This window comes from Heterocephalus glaber, unplaced genomic scaffold (assembly GCF_053883595.1).
Source record: "Heterocephalus glaber isolate CG9 unplaced genomic scaffold, H.glaber_assembly_v1.0 deba00001550, whole genome shotgun sequence".
NCBI lineage: Eukaryota > Metazoa > Chordata > Mammalia > Rodentia > Bathyergidae > Heterocephalus > Heterocephalus glaber.
The window spans coordinates 17531228-17551171 of record NW_028258343.1 but is presented as its reverse complement, the minus strand read 5'-3'; the positions used below and the strand labels follow the sequence as shown (position 1 = coordinate 17551171).

The 19944-nt window shown below is 38.0% G+C and overlaps 1 long non-coding RNA gene and 1 pseudogene across 2 annotated transcripts in view; one reads left to right on the top strand and one right to left on the bottom strand.

Moving 5' to 3' along the window:
* LOC110349467 (uncharacterized) overlaps window positions 1–19944 on the bottom strand; it is a 102683-nt gene that overhangs the window by 58399 nt on the left and 24340 nt on the right. The window lies entirely within an intron of this gene.
* LOC101697967 (la-related protein 4 pseudogene) lies at window positions 9311–11272 on the top strand (annotated as a pseudogene).

The following is a 19944-nucleotide window of genomic DNA, read 5'->3' as shown; positions in this document are numbered from 1 at the left end:
CCTCCCTTCAACCCCTCCATCCCTCCATATTTTCAAAGACTTTGTTTCCATTTTCTCATATTAATTCCATTCCCTTCTTTCCTTTCCCTACCCCTCCCATTTCCCCTTCTCCTTTGTCCCTTTTCTTCCTATTTCACATTATCTATTATACCTTTTAGTCCTTATTTACACTTTCAGTTTCTCATACCAGAGAAAGTATTTGGTATTTACACATATGTGTCCTATTTATTTCACTTAAGAGTATGGCCGTAATGTCCATCCATTTAGCTATAAATGTCTCTAGTTTCTTGTTCTTTATTGCTGAGTAGTACTCCATTTTTTTTTTTTAATTTTTAAAAAAAGATTTTTGGTACCGGGGATCGAACTCGGGTCCTTGCGCTTGGGCAGCAGGCGGCGAAACCACTGAGCTAAATCCCTGGCCCAGTACTCCATGTTAGAAAAAAAAAAAAACTTATCTTCTTTATCCAGTTTCCAGTTGATAGGCACTTGAGCTATTTCCAAGCTTTAGCTATTACAAACTGTGCCACTATAAACATGGGTGCACATATGTCAGTGTTGTATGATTCTTTTAATTCTTTTGGGAAGATACCCAGCCAGATAATAGCTGGGTCAAATGGGACCTCTAGTCCTGGTTCTTTGAGGCATCTCCATACTGATTTCCACAGTGGTTATACCAGTCTGCACTCCCACCCACAGTGGAGAAGGGTTCCTCTTTCCCCACAGCCCCGCTAACATTTGTTATTGATTGATTTCTTATTGAACAAGCCTATGCAAGGACTTTTGATAAAAGTTATCACCATCCACCTGCAAATTCTAAGGGTATAACAGAGTCTGTGTCCTTCCTCCTGCCTTGTTAGCTTTATCTCAGTGGGCTAGATGAAGCTAAAGAAACATGATTACTTAACTTGAATAAACAAGACAATGTTGAGAGAAATAACTGATGCTTTGGATGAGAAAATCAAAACTGTGCAATAGTCAAACAAACTGAATAATAGACTTAGGCCAATATGATAAAATCATTAGGAAAACCATAGGCCTTCATTAAAGTACAGTAAACTACAGAATAATAAGGGAATTTATAGCAATTGGCATGGAGAAAAATCAGCCCATGGAGGTTTTAGTTGACCACATGCTTAAAAGAAGCAAAGAAGCCAACGTGGCACTAAAGGAAATAAGGAATCAGTGGGACAGTGGGTGGCCCACAACTCCTGGGGACCACTGCAACTTCCACCGCACGTCGGACCTTGGAAACCAGCTGGCCTAAGTGCCTGCATTCCTGAGCTTCATCAGAGGCACCCTAATAAAATCTGTGTTCCAGTCAGTCTGGAGCCTTAAAAAGTGCCTGTTCACTGCTGTCCTCAAGCCACTGCCTGCTCAGATCCACCCCTGAGCTTTATCAGGAAATGCAAGGCAAGTGAATCCTTGCACAGTAGGTAGGATTATTACAAGCCACCCCTGTCTATGAGAGATGTATTCAAATTTCAGTTAAATCAAGGAAATGGCAAATCAATTTAGAAGTTGTGTATTGGACTTTAGGTATGAGATTAGGAGAGATGAAAGTAAGGAGTAGGTCAATTAGACTAGAAGCAACATAAAGTAAACAGGAAAGGATTGAAGGGGACAAAGGATGAGAGGGATGTGCATAAAGGAAGAGGAAGCTGATGAGTGAGATCTCGTGTTACTTTTTAAAATTCTTAACTTCATAAAGCTCAGGATGTCTAGGAAAATCATGCATGCCACTGCCATTTTTCACTCCACACTGACTTCCCACACACTTGTCAAACACTCAAGCAAGGAGATCACACAGTCATATTAATACCTCTCCTATTCATCTTCATGACTTCCATGTGGACAGCATGTGCAAGACTCCAGTGTCACTGTTTTTTTTCCATGCAGGCACCCTCCTAGACCATAGCATATCTGCAACTTGATGGACTGTGGATTTGTGAGGTCTGGATTCCTGCACTTCATCCACAATTGCCTAAATTTTCTGTTCCCCCACTCTCTGGTCTACTAGTAATATTCTTCAATCTCATTAAGGACACTTCTCCATGGACCTTCAATTTATCTTACTCTTTCATCTTCCTACTGACTTCATTAAATTATTCAGCTGAGCTTCACTTTCCTCATTTGTATATATGAAGAATATACATAAGTTATGTAAAACATATCACTGATCCTTGCAAAGAGTAGGCATTAAATTATCATTTAAATCTCATGATTTATTACTTTTAAAACATTCTTGCCAATATCATCAATTGTCTTGCCCTTTGTCCTTCTGGACCTAGTTAACAAAACTCAGATGCTAGGTCACCTAGTCTTTCCTTTCCCAGTCATGTTTCTAGCTGCCAAATCAACTGAAAACAAATGCCACAGCCACATGGAAGGGTGCCACTACAAATTTATGGTTGCCCACATCAGTGGAGCTATTAGCACTGCAGGGTAAATTTCGAACTACCCATAATCCACTTCCTCTCTCATCACCACAATAATGCTTTCAAACCTCCACTATTTTGCTTTTCTCCATCACTGTCAGCAAATAAACTTAATTTTAAAAGGAAAAGAAAATACAAAGCATTTTGCAAGAATGTTCTCCATTTCCAGTCTTTTCCCACAACACAACCCCATGTGAATGTAGTAAGAGCCATCCCTACTCTTTTCTATTTTAACTAAATCGTTATCCTGTGTTTCAGATGTTAATCCTTCTGTCCTTTGAGCCCCATCTTTTCATTTCTTTGGAAATCTTACTTAAATTTAGTATATCTTCTCTATTTCAGCTTTTTTTTCTACACAGTCTCCCATCTTGCCTCTTTGTATCCTTTTAGTGATCACCTTTTTTTTGCTTTCCTGTAAAACTAGGCTTCTCCAGGGCCGGGGATTTAGGTCAGTGGCACCACGTCTGCCTCCCAAGCACAAGGTAGGTCCTGAGTTCAATCCCTGGTACTAGAAAAACAAACAAACAAACAAACAAACAAGTTTCTCCAAAGAGCAATATATTTTCATTACCACCTTCCCATTTCCTATGATTATCTCAACCACTGAAGCTGTGATTCTTTAACCCTATTACAGTAAATCCAATCTACAGACATGTTTCAGTTTTATATGACTTCTTTACTAGTTTTGATATTATCATCTTTCTTCTTGAAATTCTTTCCTCATATGATTTTTCTGGCAACACTTGCTCTTGATTTCCCTCATTTATATTCCACAGATAAAAAAATCTCATTCATTTTCAGAACTTTAACTATATTTAATATTAATACTCCACCATCTAAATTTCCAACCCTATTTCTTCCCAGATATGTGTAGCTAAAGGATAAGTCCAGGAAACAAACAAGGCCAGGGATGTAGCTGAAGTGGTAGAACACTTGCCTAGCATGTACAATATCCTGAGTATCCTGTAGCATTTCAAACTTACCTTGTCCCTAGAGGAACTCAACATCTTCTTCCTGCCTTGAAATTTACCCATTCTTTCTCCATCTTGGCACACAGTACTACCTCCCACTTCCTCTCTCAAGTCAGAAACTGTATTTAATCCATTGATTGTTTTGTCCATTTTTCCATAATATTTCTTAAATGTGCTACTTTGTTATTGTTATTATTCTGTGTTACTGTTTTAGGGCTGACCTGGCCTGTGGTTTTTCTACAAAAGGTTCCTCAGAGTGTCTGCAGAAGTCACTAAAGCCATACTCATCATCACACAGCCGTTAGGTATCCATCCAATTGAAATGTTCTCCCAGTGTTCATCATTACTTTCAGTCTTAAAAACCCTTAGTAACAACTACCATGTATTAACTATTTACTGTGTGATGGTAACTTACATGACATTTAAATTCATCTTAAAACAATCTTTAAAATAAAAATGAAATAGGAACAGATTAAGATGCCCAAGATTAAACACTCAATAGAAGTAGCAAAGCCAGAACTCAAACAAAAGAATTCTGATTGGAAAAGTATTAACTCATACTGTCTGTTATTCAAAGCCAAAGATGGCTTTTGTGTCCTGGTCCCTAAATTGTTTATTTCTTCATGTAGGCTGAAACACAAACTCAGAAGCTCACCAGCACCAAACTCAATTTTTTTATATAGCCAAGTATTTTTTTAAAGAGCCAAACAAGCAGATTTGTAGAGCCTGCCTGCCTTACATGTCCTTGAAATCTAATCTTACATCCAGTGACTGTTAATAATATAAAGATTTGCAGTTACAAGACTCAAAGATACTATGGAAATGGTAAATACAGTGCAGCAAGAAGGCTTCAGAGAAATGATACACGTGTTTGGGATTTTATTCTGGGATAAATTTGTAGCCATTAGAGAATTTGAGAAAGGTAGCTCCATTATATGACTAGTATTTCCACAGAATCACTGTAGCTTCCAGGTTGAGAAGAGATTTTAGGAGACAAAGAACAAAAGAAGCTGCTGGAAAAGCTGAAAGTTAAGACCGGTGGCAGCAGTAGAAGAGATAAAAGGTTAGTTCCTGAAACTAGTTTGGAAATAAAGCTACCAGATTTTGCTTATAGGTTATAAGTGGGATATGGAAGAAGAGGAGTTTGCAATTAGTCAAATGTTTTCAGAATTGAATAACTAGAAAGGGTGGAGTATCCGTTAACTATGATTAGCAAGGCTTTGGGTGAGATCTTAGAATTTATTCTTTCTCAAGCTTAACTGTTCTCCTCAATAAATAGAAAGTATTGTTATATATATATAAAAGCTTCTAAAAATACTCTGTACAGATCCCTGGAGGAAAAAAATCATCTCAACTAAGCCATTTCATCCCAAATTGTACAATGAAATAATGACAGGCTGGATGGATCACTGTGTTCTGGGTACTCGTAAGGTTTACAGAATAGTGCGATCTCAGCTGCACCCATAATACATGAGTCACAAACAGCAACTGTTTAAGACTTGCAAAAATACAGTGGAATTACCAGAGTGTATTTTAAGATTTAGTTAGTTTTCTCCTATAACTTTTTTTCCTCCTTCTTCTATTTAAGTTAATGCTAGTGTTGACATTTTCTCGGTTACTTTATAAACCATTAGGTTTCCAAGGCATTGTTTTATGCTGAATTTCAAGTGTGCTTCCTGGAGCATGTGTGGATTAAAGCTCATCCAAGATCCACCGTGTTTAATTTCTATCAGCCTCTTCCGATTCGCTATGCAAAAGCTGTGGGTCTACTGTAAGGCCTGCTTAGTTCCCACGGGCACACAGGACAGCCTCTTACTGTCAGGAGTGGAGCAGGTGCTTGCTCATTATTTGCCTGAACAAAATGTACCCACTGATTTAAAAATAGAAAGCTTTGGGATGAGAAAAATCTAATATTACATCAGCCTAAAATCTGCATACCGGTTAATGTCAGAAGACTTGGGCACTGTGCTGTATAACTGGCACACAGAGATTTGGGGCAAGTGACACACTTTCCATGTCCAGCCTCCTGTGTTGTAAGGCATGTGTGTACAATTTTTGCCATTCATCTCCTTTCTTTTATCTGCAGTTTCTTTCCCTCTATAACTCATTTCTTTTTCCTTCCTTCATTTCTTCCCATACTTCATGTCCCGTAAGATTTGAGATTTTTAATAAAAAGATATCCAATAAAACAATGAAAAAATAAAAAACAGGTGACGAAAGCCAAGAGTACAAATAAATAACCTAAAAGGTGCCTACAGCAATCTGTAAGGCCTTGCAGTTGAAACCGTTAGCCTCAGTTATCACATCTTGATCAGAATTAAGGCAGCCAATCAACAGTGTCGCCTGGATGGGAGCAATCCCACTATTCCATGGAGGTGTTCGCAGTCTCAGTTCTTAGCCTCTCCACCACAGGAACACATGGCATAGGGTTTTCTACCTGTAATATGGCCTTTCCAAAGACTCCCTGCTTTCACCCTCACGTGGCTAGACTTTGGCATGTAGTTTGCCCTTTCTAAACTGCTGAGACAAAGCATTAATCTGTGTATTGCTGTAAGAATAAGACAATATGATGTGTGGAAGTGTGATATTCATTTTCCAGCATTGCAAAAATAATATTAATCGAAACTCAGATGCTCAAAACAGCTCAAATTTTTTGTGGGTCAGGAGTCTTGGCATAGTTTATCTGGGTCTTCTGCTCAGGGTCTCACAAACCTACCAAGATGTTCTCCGGACTGTCTTCCTCATTTGGAACTCAGGGTCCTCTTCCAAGCTTGTATAGGTTTTTAGAAAAAAAACAAAAAAATACTTGTGTGTTTATGACTACAGTCCCTATTTTCTTCCTGACAATTGGCTGGTGCTAGTGACCAATCACTGTTTCTAGAGGTTACCTGTATTTCCTTACAACGTGGCCCCATATGCACTTTACAGCATAGACGTTTGCTTTCTCCAGGCCAGGAAGTGTCTGCTGATGTTTCCTATTTATTTTAAGAGCTTATCTATTTAGGTCAAATTCATGGAGGAGAATCTTCATTGTGAATTTAACCAGTCAACTGATTAAGAAACTAATCGCTAGCTTGACAGCTCATGAATAAAAGTTTCGCTCCTTCTCAATTGGTAGGAGTTATACAAAGTGTTGGTCACTGGGGCTCATCGTGGGTTCTGCTCATTTTGTGTAGCATATCATGATACCCACTCCTTGCAAATAGAACAATTAAGACAAGTTTTTTTTCAAGAAGTGCTAGCTGGTGTACTCTGTTTCCCACACCAGAATCTTGACTCTAATAAACAATTTTTGTACCACTATAAAATGATATTACCTCAAGAATTTCTCAAATCATAAATTTTTTCTTCTTGCATTCATCTCTTTGTCACTGATTCAGCAAATATGTGATGACTTTCCAGTCTACCTGATACCATGCTAGACACTGATTAATAACATTGCCATGACCTTAGCCTTTGTGGCACTTATAGTTATAGTAGCAAGAATAAAGCCAGCAGACAAAACTTTCAAACAGGTAAAGAAAGAAGTAGATAAAATAGTTGCTAATTGCATTAGGAAGTTTCAGCCACTGAAGTCCTTGTAGCAGAGCAGCAACATTTTCCAATGCCGTTTATAGATGATGACCCTTACTTTGCGTGGAGAGTTGACTGAACCCATTCATTTGTTGACAATGACTAAACCCATTCATGAAACAAGAACTCTATGCTTTGTACCATGCAAAAGCGTTACTATGTCATCTTCTTAGGAGAATCCAAGACTCTTTTACAACACTACCTTAAATTCTACCAACAGTGAGTAAGAACACCACTAGTCTAATTTTGATCAAGACTCAGATCACTGTTTTATGTCACTATCCTAGGGGTAGAATCTGGTCACTGAGAATCCTCCTGATTATTCTCTGGGTCTTCTTACCATTGGATGTGATCTCAATTGGAACTTTCTCCATCTGAAATGGTTCATCAATTAGGATTAGTTTGGTTAGATAAAATAATGGTTACTTAAACAAGATAGAAATTTACTTCTATCTCATCATTATTTTGACAAGCCTGAACCTATGTGCTCCAGAGCTGATATGGGGCTCCATGACCCAATCCATGCAGCTCCATCAACCTCAGGTTGTGACTTTCACTACATAATCCAGGAGACCAGAGATGTTCCAGCTGCACTGCCTGACAGCCAACTGAAAAGAGGGAGGCTTGAAGAAAAAAGAGAAAGAGCACATATGCTAACTAAATGTTAACAGAGATTTTGAAAATTTGTATAAAAAAAGAGAAAAAAATAAAATCGTATCCTTGCAGTTTAACTAAATCTAGACAAAGGGGTCCTCTTCATGGCCCCTCCTCATCAAACAGAGCTCCCAATATGAAGTTTGAAGATGAATACACAGAGAACTGCTATAACAGTGTTTGGAAAAGTGGAAAAAATGAAACTATTAGTGTATTAAAACTCTATCAGATAAATGTAACAGAAACCCACCTTAAATGAACAGAATCAAAAAAGGATTTGTTTTTTTACTGGAAAGGTAGTTGCCTAATGTTCAGAATTTAGAAAATTACTGAGCAACCAAGACTTTAGAGAACAAATATTGAGCTACCCTTAAGGATAAACTAGATGCTGAAGAGATGTAAATTTGGTATTATTTTCAGGACATTCTCTGTACATCTCATCTCTATTTCGTTGGAAGGTAAGGTGATGTCAACTCTATTTTCTTGGATTTCCCAATATGGTGAATATGTGGGACATCTTCAGACCAACTAATCAAAGGATATGTTCCACCAGAACATGGACCAGAGACAGAGAGCAAAAGATTCCTTTTTTGGAAATGGACTCTGGTTTGCATTGTGTGCGGAATATTCCATCTACAGACTATTCACTACTAGCCCACAACTGAACCAGAAGATGAAAATAGGAAGAAGGAAAGCTACTGAGAAAATAAATTCAGCAGTGGCCTGTAAATTCTGGAGTTGACATCCTACAGCTTTGGAAGCCATGGATACCAGGTCCAATAGCAGGATAAGAGGCAAAAAGAAAATAGACATTGCCATGCTATTATACAATTTTAATATTTCTTCAGTAATAATTTGAGGGTAAGATCAATTTACAGACCGCTTATTTCTCTGTGGGAAAAAAAATGATGTTCTTGATTAAAAGAAGGAGTTCGTTCTGTTTAGTTTTATAGAAAGACAACAATTTTAGACACTTTATATTTCTGGCCTCATATAACTGAGCGAGGCTTTTATCTGGTGTTTGTTGCATAACCCTGGCTAGTTCTTCCACCCAGCTGCACAAGAGGAGCCAAGGGAGGCTCCCTTGAGTTCTCTTCCCAGCCAAGCCAAAAAACACAGAAGATGGGAATCCACCCAGTTCTGCCCTGTGCCTTGGGCCAAATGCTATCCTGGTGTTCTGTGCTTTCTTCCAGTGCTTGTTGTTAGACAGTGTGCTTTCCTTCACTCAAGAAGTGCTGACATTCAAACTTTAGAAAGGAGTAGAAGAACACAACTAGGCCTTCTACTTGACCCTGGCTCTAGGATATAAACCAAGCTGAAGGAATCAGTGAATGGTCAAGGCTAGCCCAGCCCACCAGAGCACGGCGAGGTCTCCATAGGAGTCTGGAGCCCACCCCAGATGGTAATAAACTATTCCTTTGTTTGGTTTTATTTCCTGTCCATCTATTTTCCTTGATATGTGGGCATGGTTGCTTGTTGAGAATACAATTAAGATATTTAGGATGCTTGTCCTGGCTACCCATATCTCTCTCCACAAACATCTCTTGCACATAGATTCATATATTTTATCATAAAACACCTATATATGTTGGGTTTTTATATACTTAAATACTTTGCATCTGGATTGGGGCTCGGGCCTGTGAACCAGTTGGAGTCGCGGTGTCGAGAACGATTGGGCTGAGCGGAGGAAAACATGTCGCTCTTCGTGGAGGCAGTACAGAGCTTTCAGAAGATATGTGTAAAGAATATGAAATAATGTATTCTCCATCTTGTGAAACCACAAGAAATACTACAGGCATTGAAGAACCAGCTGAGGGAATGATTTTAGGACCCGAAGATATGACATTTCTGGAGAAAGCAGTTTGGCAACTCTCCAGATCTAAAAGAATGCCTGAAGAAACAATTAGAGTTCTGTTTTTCATGACAAAATTCATCAAAGGATCTTTACTTGATATCCCAAATGGATAGTGATCAGTTCATCCCAATATGGACAGTTGCCAACATGAAAGAAATAAAAATGTTGGCCACAGATCTTGAGTTAATTCTTGAAGTGTTGAGATCATCTCCAATGGTACAAGTTGATGAGAAAGGGGAGAAAGTGAGACCAAGTCATAAACGTTGTATTGTGATTCTCAGAGAGATTCCTGAAACAACACCAGTAGAGGAGGTGAAAGCTTTGTTCAAAAATGAAAACTGCCCCAAAGTGATGAGCTGTGAGTTTGCACACAATAGCAACTGGTACATCACCTTCCAGTCAGATACTGATGCACAACAGGCATTTAAATACTTAAGAGAAGAAGTTAAAACATTTCAGGGCAAGCCAATCATGGCAAGGATAAAAGCCATCAATACATTCTTCGCTAAGAATGGTTATCGACTCATGGATTCTAGAATGTATAGTCAGCCCATTCAAGCTCAAGCGCAGTATGCCTTGCCAGTCTTTATGCAGCCTGTGTATGATCCTCACCAGCAGTACTTGGTTTATAGTACTGTGCCTCAGTCTTGGTCTCCAAGTCCTGCACCGTACTTTGGAACACCACTGGCTCCCTCCCCAATGGTCATTTTGTGAATGGCTTTAACTCACCAGGATCTTATAAAACAAATGCTGCTGCTGCTATGAATATGGGTCAGCCATCCCAAAAAAATCGTGTGAAGCCTCATTTTAGGTCATCCAGTGGTACAGAACACTCAACAGAGGGCTCTGTGTCATTGGGGGATGGACCATTGAACAGATTAATTCAAGGAACTTTGCACCTGAACTGCATAACCCTACAGTACCAGGGCATCAAGAGCAAACTTACCTTCCAAAGGAGACTCCCGCTTTATAGATGGAACAAAATGGGGACTATGGTAGGGGCAGAACTCTTTTCAAAGGTCGAAGATGCCAAGAAGATGGAAGGATCCCAAGACCCCATCCTTCCATTGAAGCAAAGTCTCCAACACCAAAGTTTGACTTACTAGTTTCAAATTTTCCTCCTTTACCTGAGGGTTCATCAAGAATGCCAGGTGAACTCCTTTTGGAGAATAGAATGTCTGATGTCGTTAAAGGTGTCTACAAAGAAAAGGAGAATGAAGACTTGCGAGTTAGTTGCCCAATACCTGCAGAAGATGAGCAGGCAGACTGTACTTCAGCCCAGCAACTCAGTATGAGTACCAGTCCTCCATGTGCAACTGAGCTTCCTGTATTAAGCACAACTCAGCAAGAAAAGGATACAATAGGTGATTCCACTGATCAGAAGGATGTTGTCAATCAGATGACTACACCAACTTTACCATGTAACCACAGCTGTGCCCCTACAGGCACCCCAAAAATTAAGTTACGCTGAAGTATGCCAGAAGCCCCCTAAAGAGCCATCTCCAGTTCTTGTGCAGCCACTACAAGAACTTCGCTCCAATGCAGTGTCTCCCACCAAAAATCAAGACAACGGAGCTCCTGAGAAGGCTGTTGAGAAACCACATGAAAAGCCAGAAGCAAAGACTAGTAAAGATTATTCTGGCTTCCGAAGCAATACCATTCCCAGGGGAGCAGTTGGAAAAATCAGGGAACAGAGATGCCAGTTTAGCCATAGGGCTATACCTCAGGGAGTGACTGAACGTAATGGCAAAGAACAGTACATACCACCCAGATCACCAAAGTAAAAACAAACAAAAAACTACTCAAAAGCTTTCTCTCTTCCCATTAAACTTGAGCCATGACTGTTTGAACTGATTTGGAGGGGAGGAAGTAGGAAGGATACGGAAAGTATATCCTTAAATCATTGTGGATTTGGGAGCTGTGAGCAATAGGATCCTAAAATTCATCTCTAAAGTGATTTTTAAATGCTGGAAGATTCCAATCAGTATAAATATACATATATAAATATATAATTTTTCTATTTTTGTTTTTTATTTTAATTTGCAGAGATTTTCTGCCTGGAATCAATTTTGAGGGTTCAGATTAGCTTGGGGGAGAAACATACATCTTCAGTATAGGAGATGAGGGAATGAGAGAAAATATTTTTTGAAGAAGCATTTCTGTAAAAATTAGAAATTACTTTTTAAAATCTGTTTAAAGTTTGGCTTAGGGAATGCCATCTTTGACTATATGGCCTTGTGTTGAAAAGCAGATCGGTGGCTAGGGTGTTTGTTGTGGGTGTGAGTGTGTGCAAGAGTGATTGCAGCCAAATCTGTTGTCATGTTAGTAAACAATTTGAAACCTGAATGTAATACTTGAGTAGACCTTTTAGTTTGAAATTTAATTTGTCCTTTTGACCTTACTAATATTTCATTCAACAAGCTGTTAAAGCACTGATTGTACTTGGAGATGTGACTAGCAATCAGTTTGATACTCAAAGAAAGAATGGGGTTATTAAAAAAAGTTTTTTTTAATTTCATCTTTGTCCTAACAGGTCAAATGGATTTCAAGATTTAAACTATCCTGTGATTTTCACACCCCTCTCCCAAAAATGGGAAACACATGTTTTTGTCACTTCATTTGTCATTCTGTTGTTTGACTGCCCATCCCCAAAAGCAAAATTACCAACCACCTACTGAATTATAAATTTCTGACTGCTTTGACCAGTCTAGTCAAATCATATAACTGTTCTAAATTTCAGAATTGAATGAAATATTTTATTCTTCTGTTCTCATACTTAGAAATTTGAATCCCAGATTGGTAGGTTCAACTGCCTCTTTAATAATTTGTAACTTACTTTTTAAGTTTTAAATTGTATTGAAGGCAAAAATTTTAAAGGATTAATTTGAGAACTTTTTTCTGTTTACAGTTTATTGCCTTCCTTCAGTCGCCTTTTCAAAAAAAGTTGAAATTCACTGAATCAGATAAAGCAAGTCAAAGAGAGTTTTGAGATAAGGTGGAAATGACTGAAGGAAATTAATACATATTTCTCAATGAATAAAATTGTACCTGTCATATTAAATAGGAAAGTTTACATGCTGGTATTTAGAAAATAACTAAAATATTAAAAATCATGTTGCATTAATCTATTTTAAGTCATACCATGTTCAGAGTTCTGTGTAGGGTGTGGTTTTTTTCTTTTAGGGATAGTTTGTATAGTAACTGTCTCTTTTTTTTTTCTCGGTACCGGAGATCGAACTCAGGTCCTTGCGCTTTCGAGGCAGGTGGCGGAACCACTGAGCTACATCCCCGCAGTAACTGTCTCTTATGTTAGTGACTTACATATGTACAAATTGAAACTGTAAATTGTGAACACTGGAAAGCATTGTGACATAGAATATAAACATCTTAGTAATATATTAAAATGAATGTAAAGGAGGTTAAAATTACATTACTGTGAAACTTATCTTCCAACTCTAGGTTAAACTTTGGAGATTATATTAGTGGGTAACTGTTAAGAGCTTTGAAAACACTGCACATTTCTGTTCAAGTCAGAATTATTATTTCTTTGTAACTTATTCAGTTTGTCAATTGCTTTTGATTTAGTGGATTGAAAATGTGGCACAATATATTTACATAGTTTGAAACTATTCATTTCTACACACTATTTTTAAAAATCATCTACTAGATGAAGCATACAATAAAGCTACCTGTGCTAAAATTTTGGAGTTTAGGTCCTTTAAAAAAAGAATTAATAATCATTGGCTACATCTACGATAAAAGTGATTTTGGTTTACTTAGATAATGCTGCAGTTGGTGGAAATGATGAACATTTAAAATGTTAACACCCTGTGAGTGCATTGGATTTAAGAGAATAAACTTTTTGTAAAAATCACTTGTAAAGATTATAAACTTAATTACTGCAGTTAAAATGAAACATTGCTTTTTTTTTGGTAGTGTGTCACAGGTGTAGGCTCAGATTACTTGTATGCTTGTGTGATTTATTGTTAGTCCACCCAGTTGTAAATATCTAAAAAGATTCTGTTTTGTTTTGTTTGTGGTGCTGGGGATCAAATAAATCCAGGGCCTCCGTCACCACATGCTATCCAAGGGCTCTACAGTGAACTATATACCCCTGGCCCTAAAGATTCTAACTGAAACACAAGAAGGAAGTTTCCTTTTTGAAGCAAACAAATATATTCTTTCTTTTTCTCCAGACATTATTGAAGTTTAAAGACATGACCAGTTTTTAATTTGTTTGAAGTTATAATATTTTTAATATAACTTGCCTCATTACATGTAATAGTTCCCATTTGATGGGATATATAGGGAAGAATGTGTGCATATAAAATATATATATTCACAGTCTGTACTTACTGTTTATTTATTATAGCAGATTTAGGGTTTGTATCTAAATGATGATGCCTGTGAGTTATGTGAAACTGTTGACTTTTTTCCCAGCATTACTCTGATGAGGGTGAGTGTTCATTCTAGTTCAACTATTTATTGGTTCTTTAGATGGTAGAATTTAAATATCAAATTTTTCTCTTCACACTTACAGCTCAACATTTCCTTGGGCTCTTGAAGGCTAAAATTAGGTAGAAATGATATTGAATGTATGGTACAATGATCTGCTGTAGCTGTTACTGCATGAAGAGAAAACTCACACAATCTTATCACCTCGCACTTCACAGAGAAGGTACATGGGGGCATTGTAAAACCTGTCTCCATTTTCTACTTTGATAATTAAGGTTTTCATAATATCTAGAGTGTGTCTCTAATCTGAATATTCTTAGTTTTGCCAAATATAGTCACCGGCATTTAAAATAGTGATCTATTTAAATTATTTTTCCACTGGAATTTGAAGGAAGACAAGACACTTCAGTGATATGGGTTTGTTTTCTTTTATACTTAATTTGCAGGTGATCAAATGACATGCAGAAGTCTAATTTATTTCTGGTAAATAGGGTTAGCTTAAATATTGTTTCACATTCCTTTTTCTTTTTAAATAACCAGATTTGCTTTGCAAAAGGCTTAATGATGGAATGTTAGCACCTTCACTAGCGTAAAGAAGAACAAGAATAATATTGCTCAAATAGAAATAGTATTTAAAAATTACTGAACACTTTAGTTTCATTAGTTAATGGCCTTAACAATTAGTCTCTTGGGTTATATGTCCACTGGTTTTACCTTGAAACAGCAACACTGGGGTTAAGTCTCTGATAACTGTGTTGGCAATATACATTAACCATATTTTAAAGTACCAGGGTATTTTTTAATAGAAAAGATAAAACTCAAATGAGAGCAGTGTGTTCCTTCTGAGGGATTTTTATAAATTTTTAAATATAATATATGATGGGGGGGTTCTAATTTTTTATAAGGAATTTTTTTAAGGAATTACAATTTGATGGCCATTAATTCAACTTTTTTGGTATATACTAATATAGCTAGTCTGAGCTTTCAAGAAGACACACAAACATTTCAGTTTCATTAGCTAAATGACATTTCAAAGAAGTGAATTTGTTTTTAAATTGAGAATAAATCTCTTGAAATTAATCTGATAACTTCATATTTATTTTTAAAAGCTGAGAAGGTTTTATGAATCTTTGATTTAAATAGTTCTTAATAGTATAACTCAGACAACTACTGGCAGTATATTATGGTTTTGTTTTCAATTTTTCACTAGAACATTGACTAGTATATGGAAAAAAATATCACCATCAGTGTTTGCCTTTTTTTTTTTTAAAACTGATTCAGGTGTCTCAAGTGACACCTCTCTAATGTTGGAGTGTGATGGATAAGAACCAGTTGTCTAACTTCTATTTTATCCATTCCTTAGGTTTGTTCCCATTATCAAACACACACCCCTCACCACCACCAATGATATGACACATGCTCATGCATATAATGTTAAAATGAGTACATCTTGTATTTGTATGTTTTCAACATTGCCAAGGTGCTATGGGAAATTGACAAAATTAGAAAAAAATAAAGTTATTAAAAAGAAAAAAAAATAGTATGTATCTCAAATAGCCTCAGGTTATTTTTCCTGAGAACCTTATGATACTCCCGTAGCCAGTGTGCATGAGGTTGCATAGCATCAATACTGGTGGGATTTGGAATCCTTTCATGTGCTCTTTTGTTGCCCTGACAGTTAGTATCAGGACACCTACACTGGGATTTGTGTCTTCCTTATTCAAAAGCCCTCATTACTATTTTCAGAATAACCATCCTTTTTCTATCTACAAATGCTCAAATTTCACTCTCAGTTCATTTCTATAGAGAGTTGGCTCCTCTAATTTGTTCTACAAAATACCTTCAGCCTGTTTCTTTCAACCTTGAAATCCCGCCCTCCCCTTTCTTAAGTAGCTGGATGGATACATGAAAAAGGAAGGAGAAAAAGAAAGAGGGAAGAAAGATGGAAAGTTCTCAGAAAGCATTAGTATAATGTTACACAAATTTACCAAGAAGTAGTCTCTAGATTGGGGTAATAACTTCTACACTGGCTAAAAGAAGACTGTTGTGCATGACACTACGTCAACACTGACTGCAGCCGATGTGGTTATGTACACTGAACCATTTTATACACAGCACACAGAGGTTACCATACACATTAAAATTCAGCATTAATATGGTAGATTTCTAAAACTCAGTACTGGTTTCCTTCTCTTTGGGTAGAGGAGACCCACAGAGGCCACAGACTCAGACAAGGGATGCTGCAGCTGCCACATCCAAACTTTACTGCCTCACTTCTTCATAGCTTACCCATGGGTACCCTTCTCCATGCTTCAGGAACAAGTCAAGGAAAGGCTTTTCAGGGAGCAGGAGTGAGTTTAATGGTCCATTGGAAACCTTTGAAATAAGGGAGTCAATAGGAGATGGCTACTTCACTTGATGTTTTTGTGGTGGCATGACTCATCTTAAAAAGCCCAGTAATATCAGAAGTTAGCTATGGCTACCTCATTCAGAAGTCTTCTTGATCTGAAAAGCTTAATGAACCTGTGATGTGTTTTGGTCTTGGAATGACTCCTTTTCTTTTTCTAATATTGTTACTTGTGCCAACTTGCAAGTACAATCAAAACACAAGGAAAATCAGCCTGTATCAAGTCATAGATATGCTATGTTACTATTCCAAAGAAATCAAAATAGTATCTAAGCCAGTCGAAAATAAATCATACTCTTGTGACACAAAAAGTAGGACCACCAGATATGGAGGATGCCACCCGCTAGCTATGGGTTAAGGCACTAACAACTCTGAGGGACTTGTTTTTAAAAGCAATTTTGAAAAGATTCCAATTTTATTTTTATTATATTTCTAATCTCTTTCCTTTTTTTTTTAGAGAAAATATTCCACTTTATTTTATTTTTATTTTGGGGGGCTGGGGGGGTACCGGGGATCGAACTCAGGTCCTTGCGCAGCAGGCAGCGAAACTACTGAGCTAAATCCTCACCCCTATTTATTCCACAAGTAATTATATGACTACAGCTACAACACTGGAAAAAACAAACAGACATGGCTCCTGCCCTTGTAGAGCTTGTAATCCACAGTTATAAGAAGCCTCTTACATCTAGATAATACAATCATTAATCTAATTTACCTTCACAAAGACTTTTCAGAAACTTTAAGGTTTGCTATGCCTGTTCTTTTACAGCTGCTGTGGTGCAGATTTGGCTGGTTGTTCACCTCAGTATAATTATTTACATCAATCAAAAACTCCTTCTTTCTTTACATTTTGCTATCTGTAGGACTGGGACCCTCTCCACGTTCTGCTTAAATGTTTGGATTGGCTTTACCATTCCCAAGTAGCTTTCTGCCACTTTCTTGCCTGTCCATAAGACTCATGAAAAGTGCCTGAAGCTATTCTGCCTGAAGTCCTGAACCAAAGAAGCTAAAAGTTCCTAGGAATTTATATTGCCTCCCAGGCCCTCAGCCCTCTGCCCATTACTAACTGAGGCAAAATATAAAAGCCCAACTCTTTCTCTCTGCCATCAGGACAAACACTGAGGTAATCTTATATTACAGAGAATTTGACATTCTCAAACAACAGGCTGTTTTACACGGCTTTTGTGTTCCTGTCCTGCTAAACCTACTCCTTTCTGTAATACTTCCTTTCCCAGTCACTGTATACAAATCCCTTCAGGGTTGCTGGGCTCCTGAGAACCCTCACCTAAGATAACATCATGTCTTGAACAGAAGAGAAAATGGTAAACTTGGACATGTTCTGTCAGTAACCGCACAAACCTCAGAATCCACCAGAACTGTTGCTCATAAGAATCTAGGAATGTTATCTCTTACATGTGTCACTCAAACAAAAAAAAAAGTTTGAAATCCCTCTTTGAACAAAGCCTGGCTGAGGAGTCTTTTTATATCTTGTGCCTTCGTAGAGAAAAACTGAAAAGTCAATGTCTGTGCAAGCTTGAAGACCCTTATACAACTGAACTTTTAGGAGAGAGGAATGTATCACAATCAACTAGCCTTTTAAAATTGATAATGACAATATAGGAATCTGTTCATTTATGCAAACAGGAGTATACTGTAATTTCCACATCAGTTCCTTTCCAGGGAAATGTGAGAAGTAGAAGAGAGAGAAGGCAGGAGACAAGAAATAGACAAAAGAAAATACTTAGAATCGGAATTCACAACACTGTCTGAAACTTGTGGGTTCTCATTCTAGTACACACAGGCATGCGTATGTACATAGGCACACATGTGAATGTATTTGCAGACATATGTCTTCATTATTTATGTGCTTATTGATTTATCCACAATAAACTCTACAGAGTACTACTGTAGCTCTCTCTTATCGACGGGGGATATATTCCAAGGCCCTGCAGTGGAGGTCTCAATTAGTGGACAGTCCTGAACCCAATACGTACTGTGTTCTTTATTATGCATACACACCTAAGACAAAGTTTAGTTTAGAGCCAGGGATTTAGCTCAGTGGTTCCGGGGCCTGCCCAGCAAGCTCAAGGTTCCGAGTTCGATCCCCAGTACCAAAAAAAAAAAAAGTTTAATTTACATGTTAGACAGTAAGAGATTAAATAATAATAACATAATAAAATAGAAAAATTATAAAAATATGCTATAATAAATGTGAGAATGCTCTTCCTCTCGTAATACTGTATGTCATTATATCTTTAGCTTTTGATGTAAAAGAAGCATTTCATGGCCTCTCTTTGGCATATCCAAATTATTAGTGTCATTACTCGAGTTGGGGGGCTATTATTAGGTAAAACAAGTGTTTCCTGAACATAAGCACTGTAACACTGAGGCAGCTCATGTGCTAATGGAGATGACTATTGAGTGGCGAAGAGGCAGGTAGTTTACACAGTGTGGATGCACAGGGGCCATTTTTGTCTCAGGCAAGATGGAGTAAAACAGCAAGAGAGTTGACCACATAATTCGTAGCAGCATGAAATTTGAAACGTATGAATTGTTTAAATTCTGGAATTTCCCACTTAATATTTTGAGACCAGAATTGATTGTGGGTAACTGAAACTATGGAAATGGAATTATGGAAGGAGGGAGCGGAATACTACTGTATTCTACCTTCGTATTTCATATGAAAAAACTGCAGCAACTCTGAGATGTCAAAAAATGTGTCCAACATTGTCACTCAGTAAGTGGCAGAGCTAAAGTCTGACTCGAGGCAATTAGGGTCCAGTTTCTGTGCTCTAATCCACTGTTTTCTGTGACTTCTCCTGGGAGAGAGAGTGAAATAAGTAGGCACAGGCAGAGAAAGAAAAGCAAAAATGGAAAGTTAGTTATGTGGGCAAAAACTGACCCATAATAAAGATAAATCACCAAGGAGAAAGACATCAGCAGAGAAACACATACCACCCCCAGAGGCAATGGGTGGTAACAAGATCACAGAAAGAAATTTATGCATGCTTTATGAAGACAGACCAGTACGCAAAGCAAGGCAGGAAAGGATGTGATACGAATCAGCAGGACTCCACAGGAATGGGAGGGCTGAGACAAAGGAGATGGGAACCAGAGCCCAGCCAGGAAGCCTTTAAACACTGAAGCAGTGGCTATGGTATAGTGCATCTGAAGGCAACTATTCATGCTCACGAACACAGCGAGCAAGTAACTGACACGAACCATGGGGTAGGGGAAAATCCACTCTGAGATTCAGAATGTGTGGTATCTACTGCTCAAAACAATAACTATTTTGATAAATGCCATCATTCTGTGGGTTAGAAAATTGGTCCCGCTAAGCTGTGCATTACCGTGCGCCACAAGATGCTGAGTCACTGGTGCTCCCCTGGAAAGCGGGCCAGGCGCCTTTACTCGCTGGCCAGAGCTCCCTGACAGTCGGGCTCAGCCAGACTCCTGCATCCCTGTCCTCATATTCCCAGTCCTCTCTGTGCAGTCTCTCCAGCAGGGGGCTTGGACTTCCCCTTCTGTGAGTCAGGAGTTTATGAGACTGAGGCACAGAAGCTGCCAATTTTATAAAAACAAGGTCTAGACCCG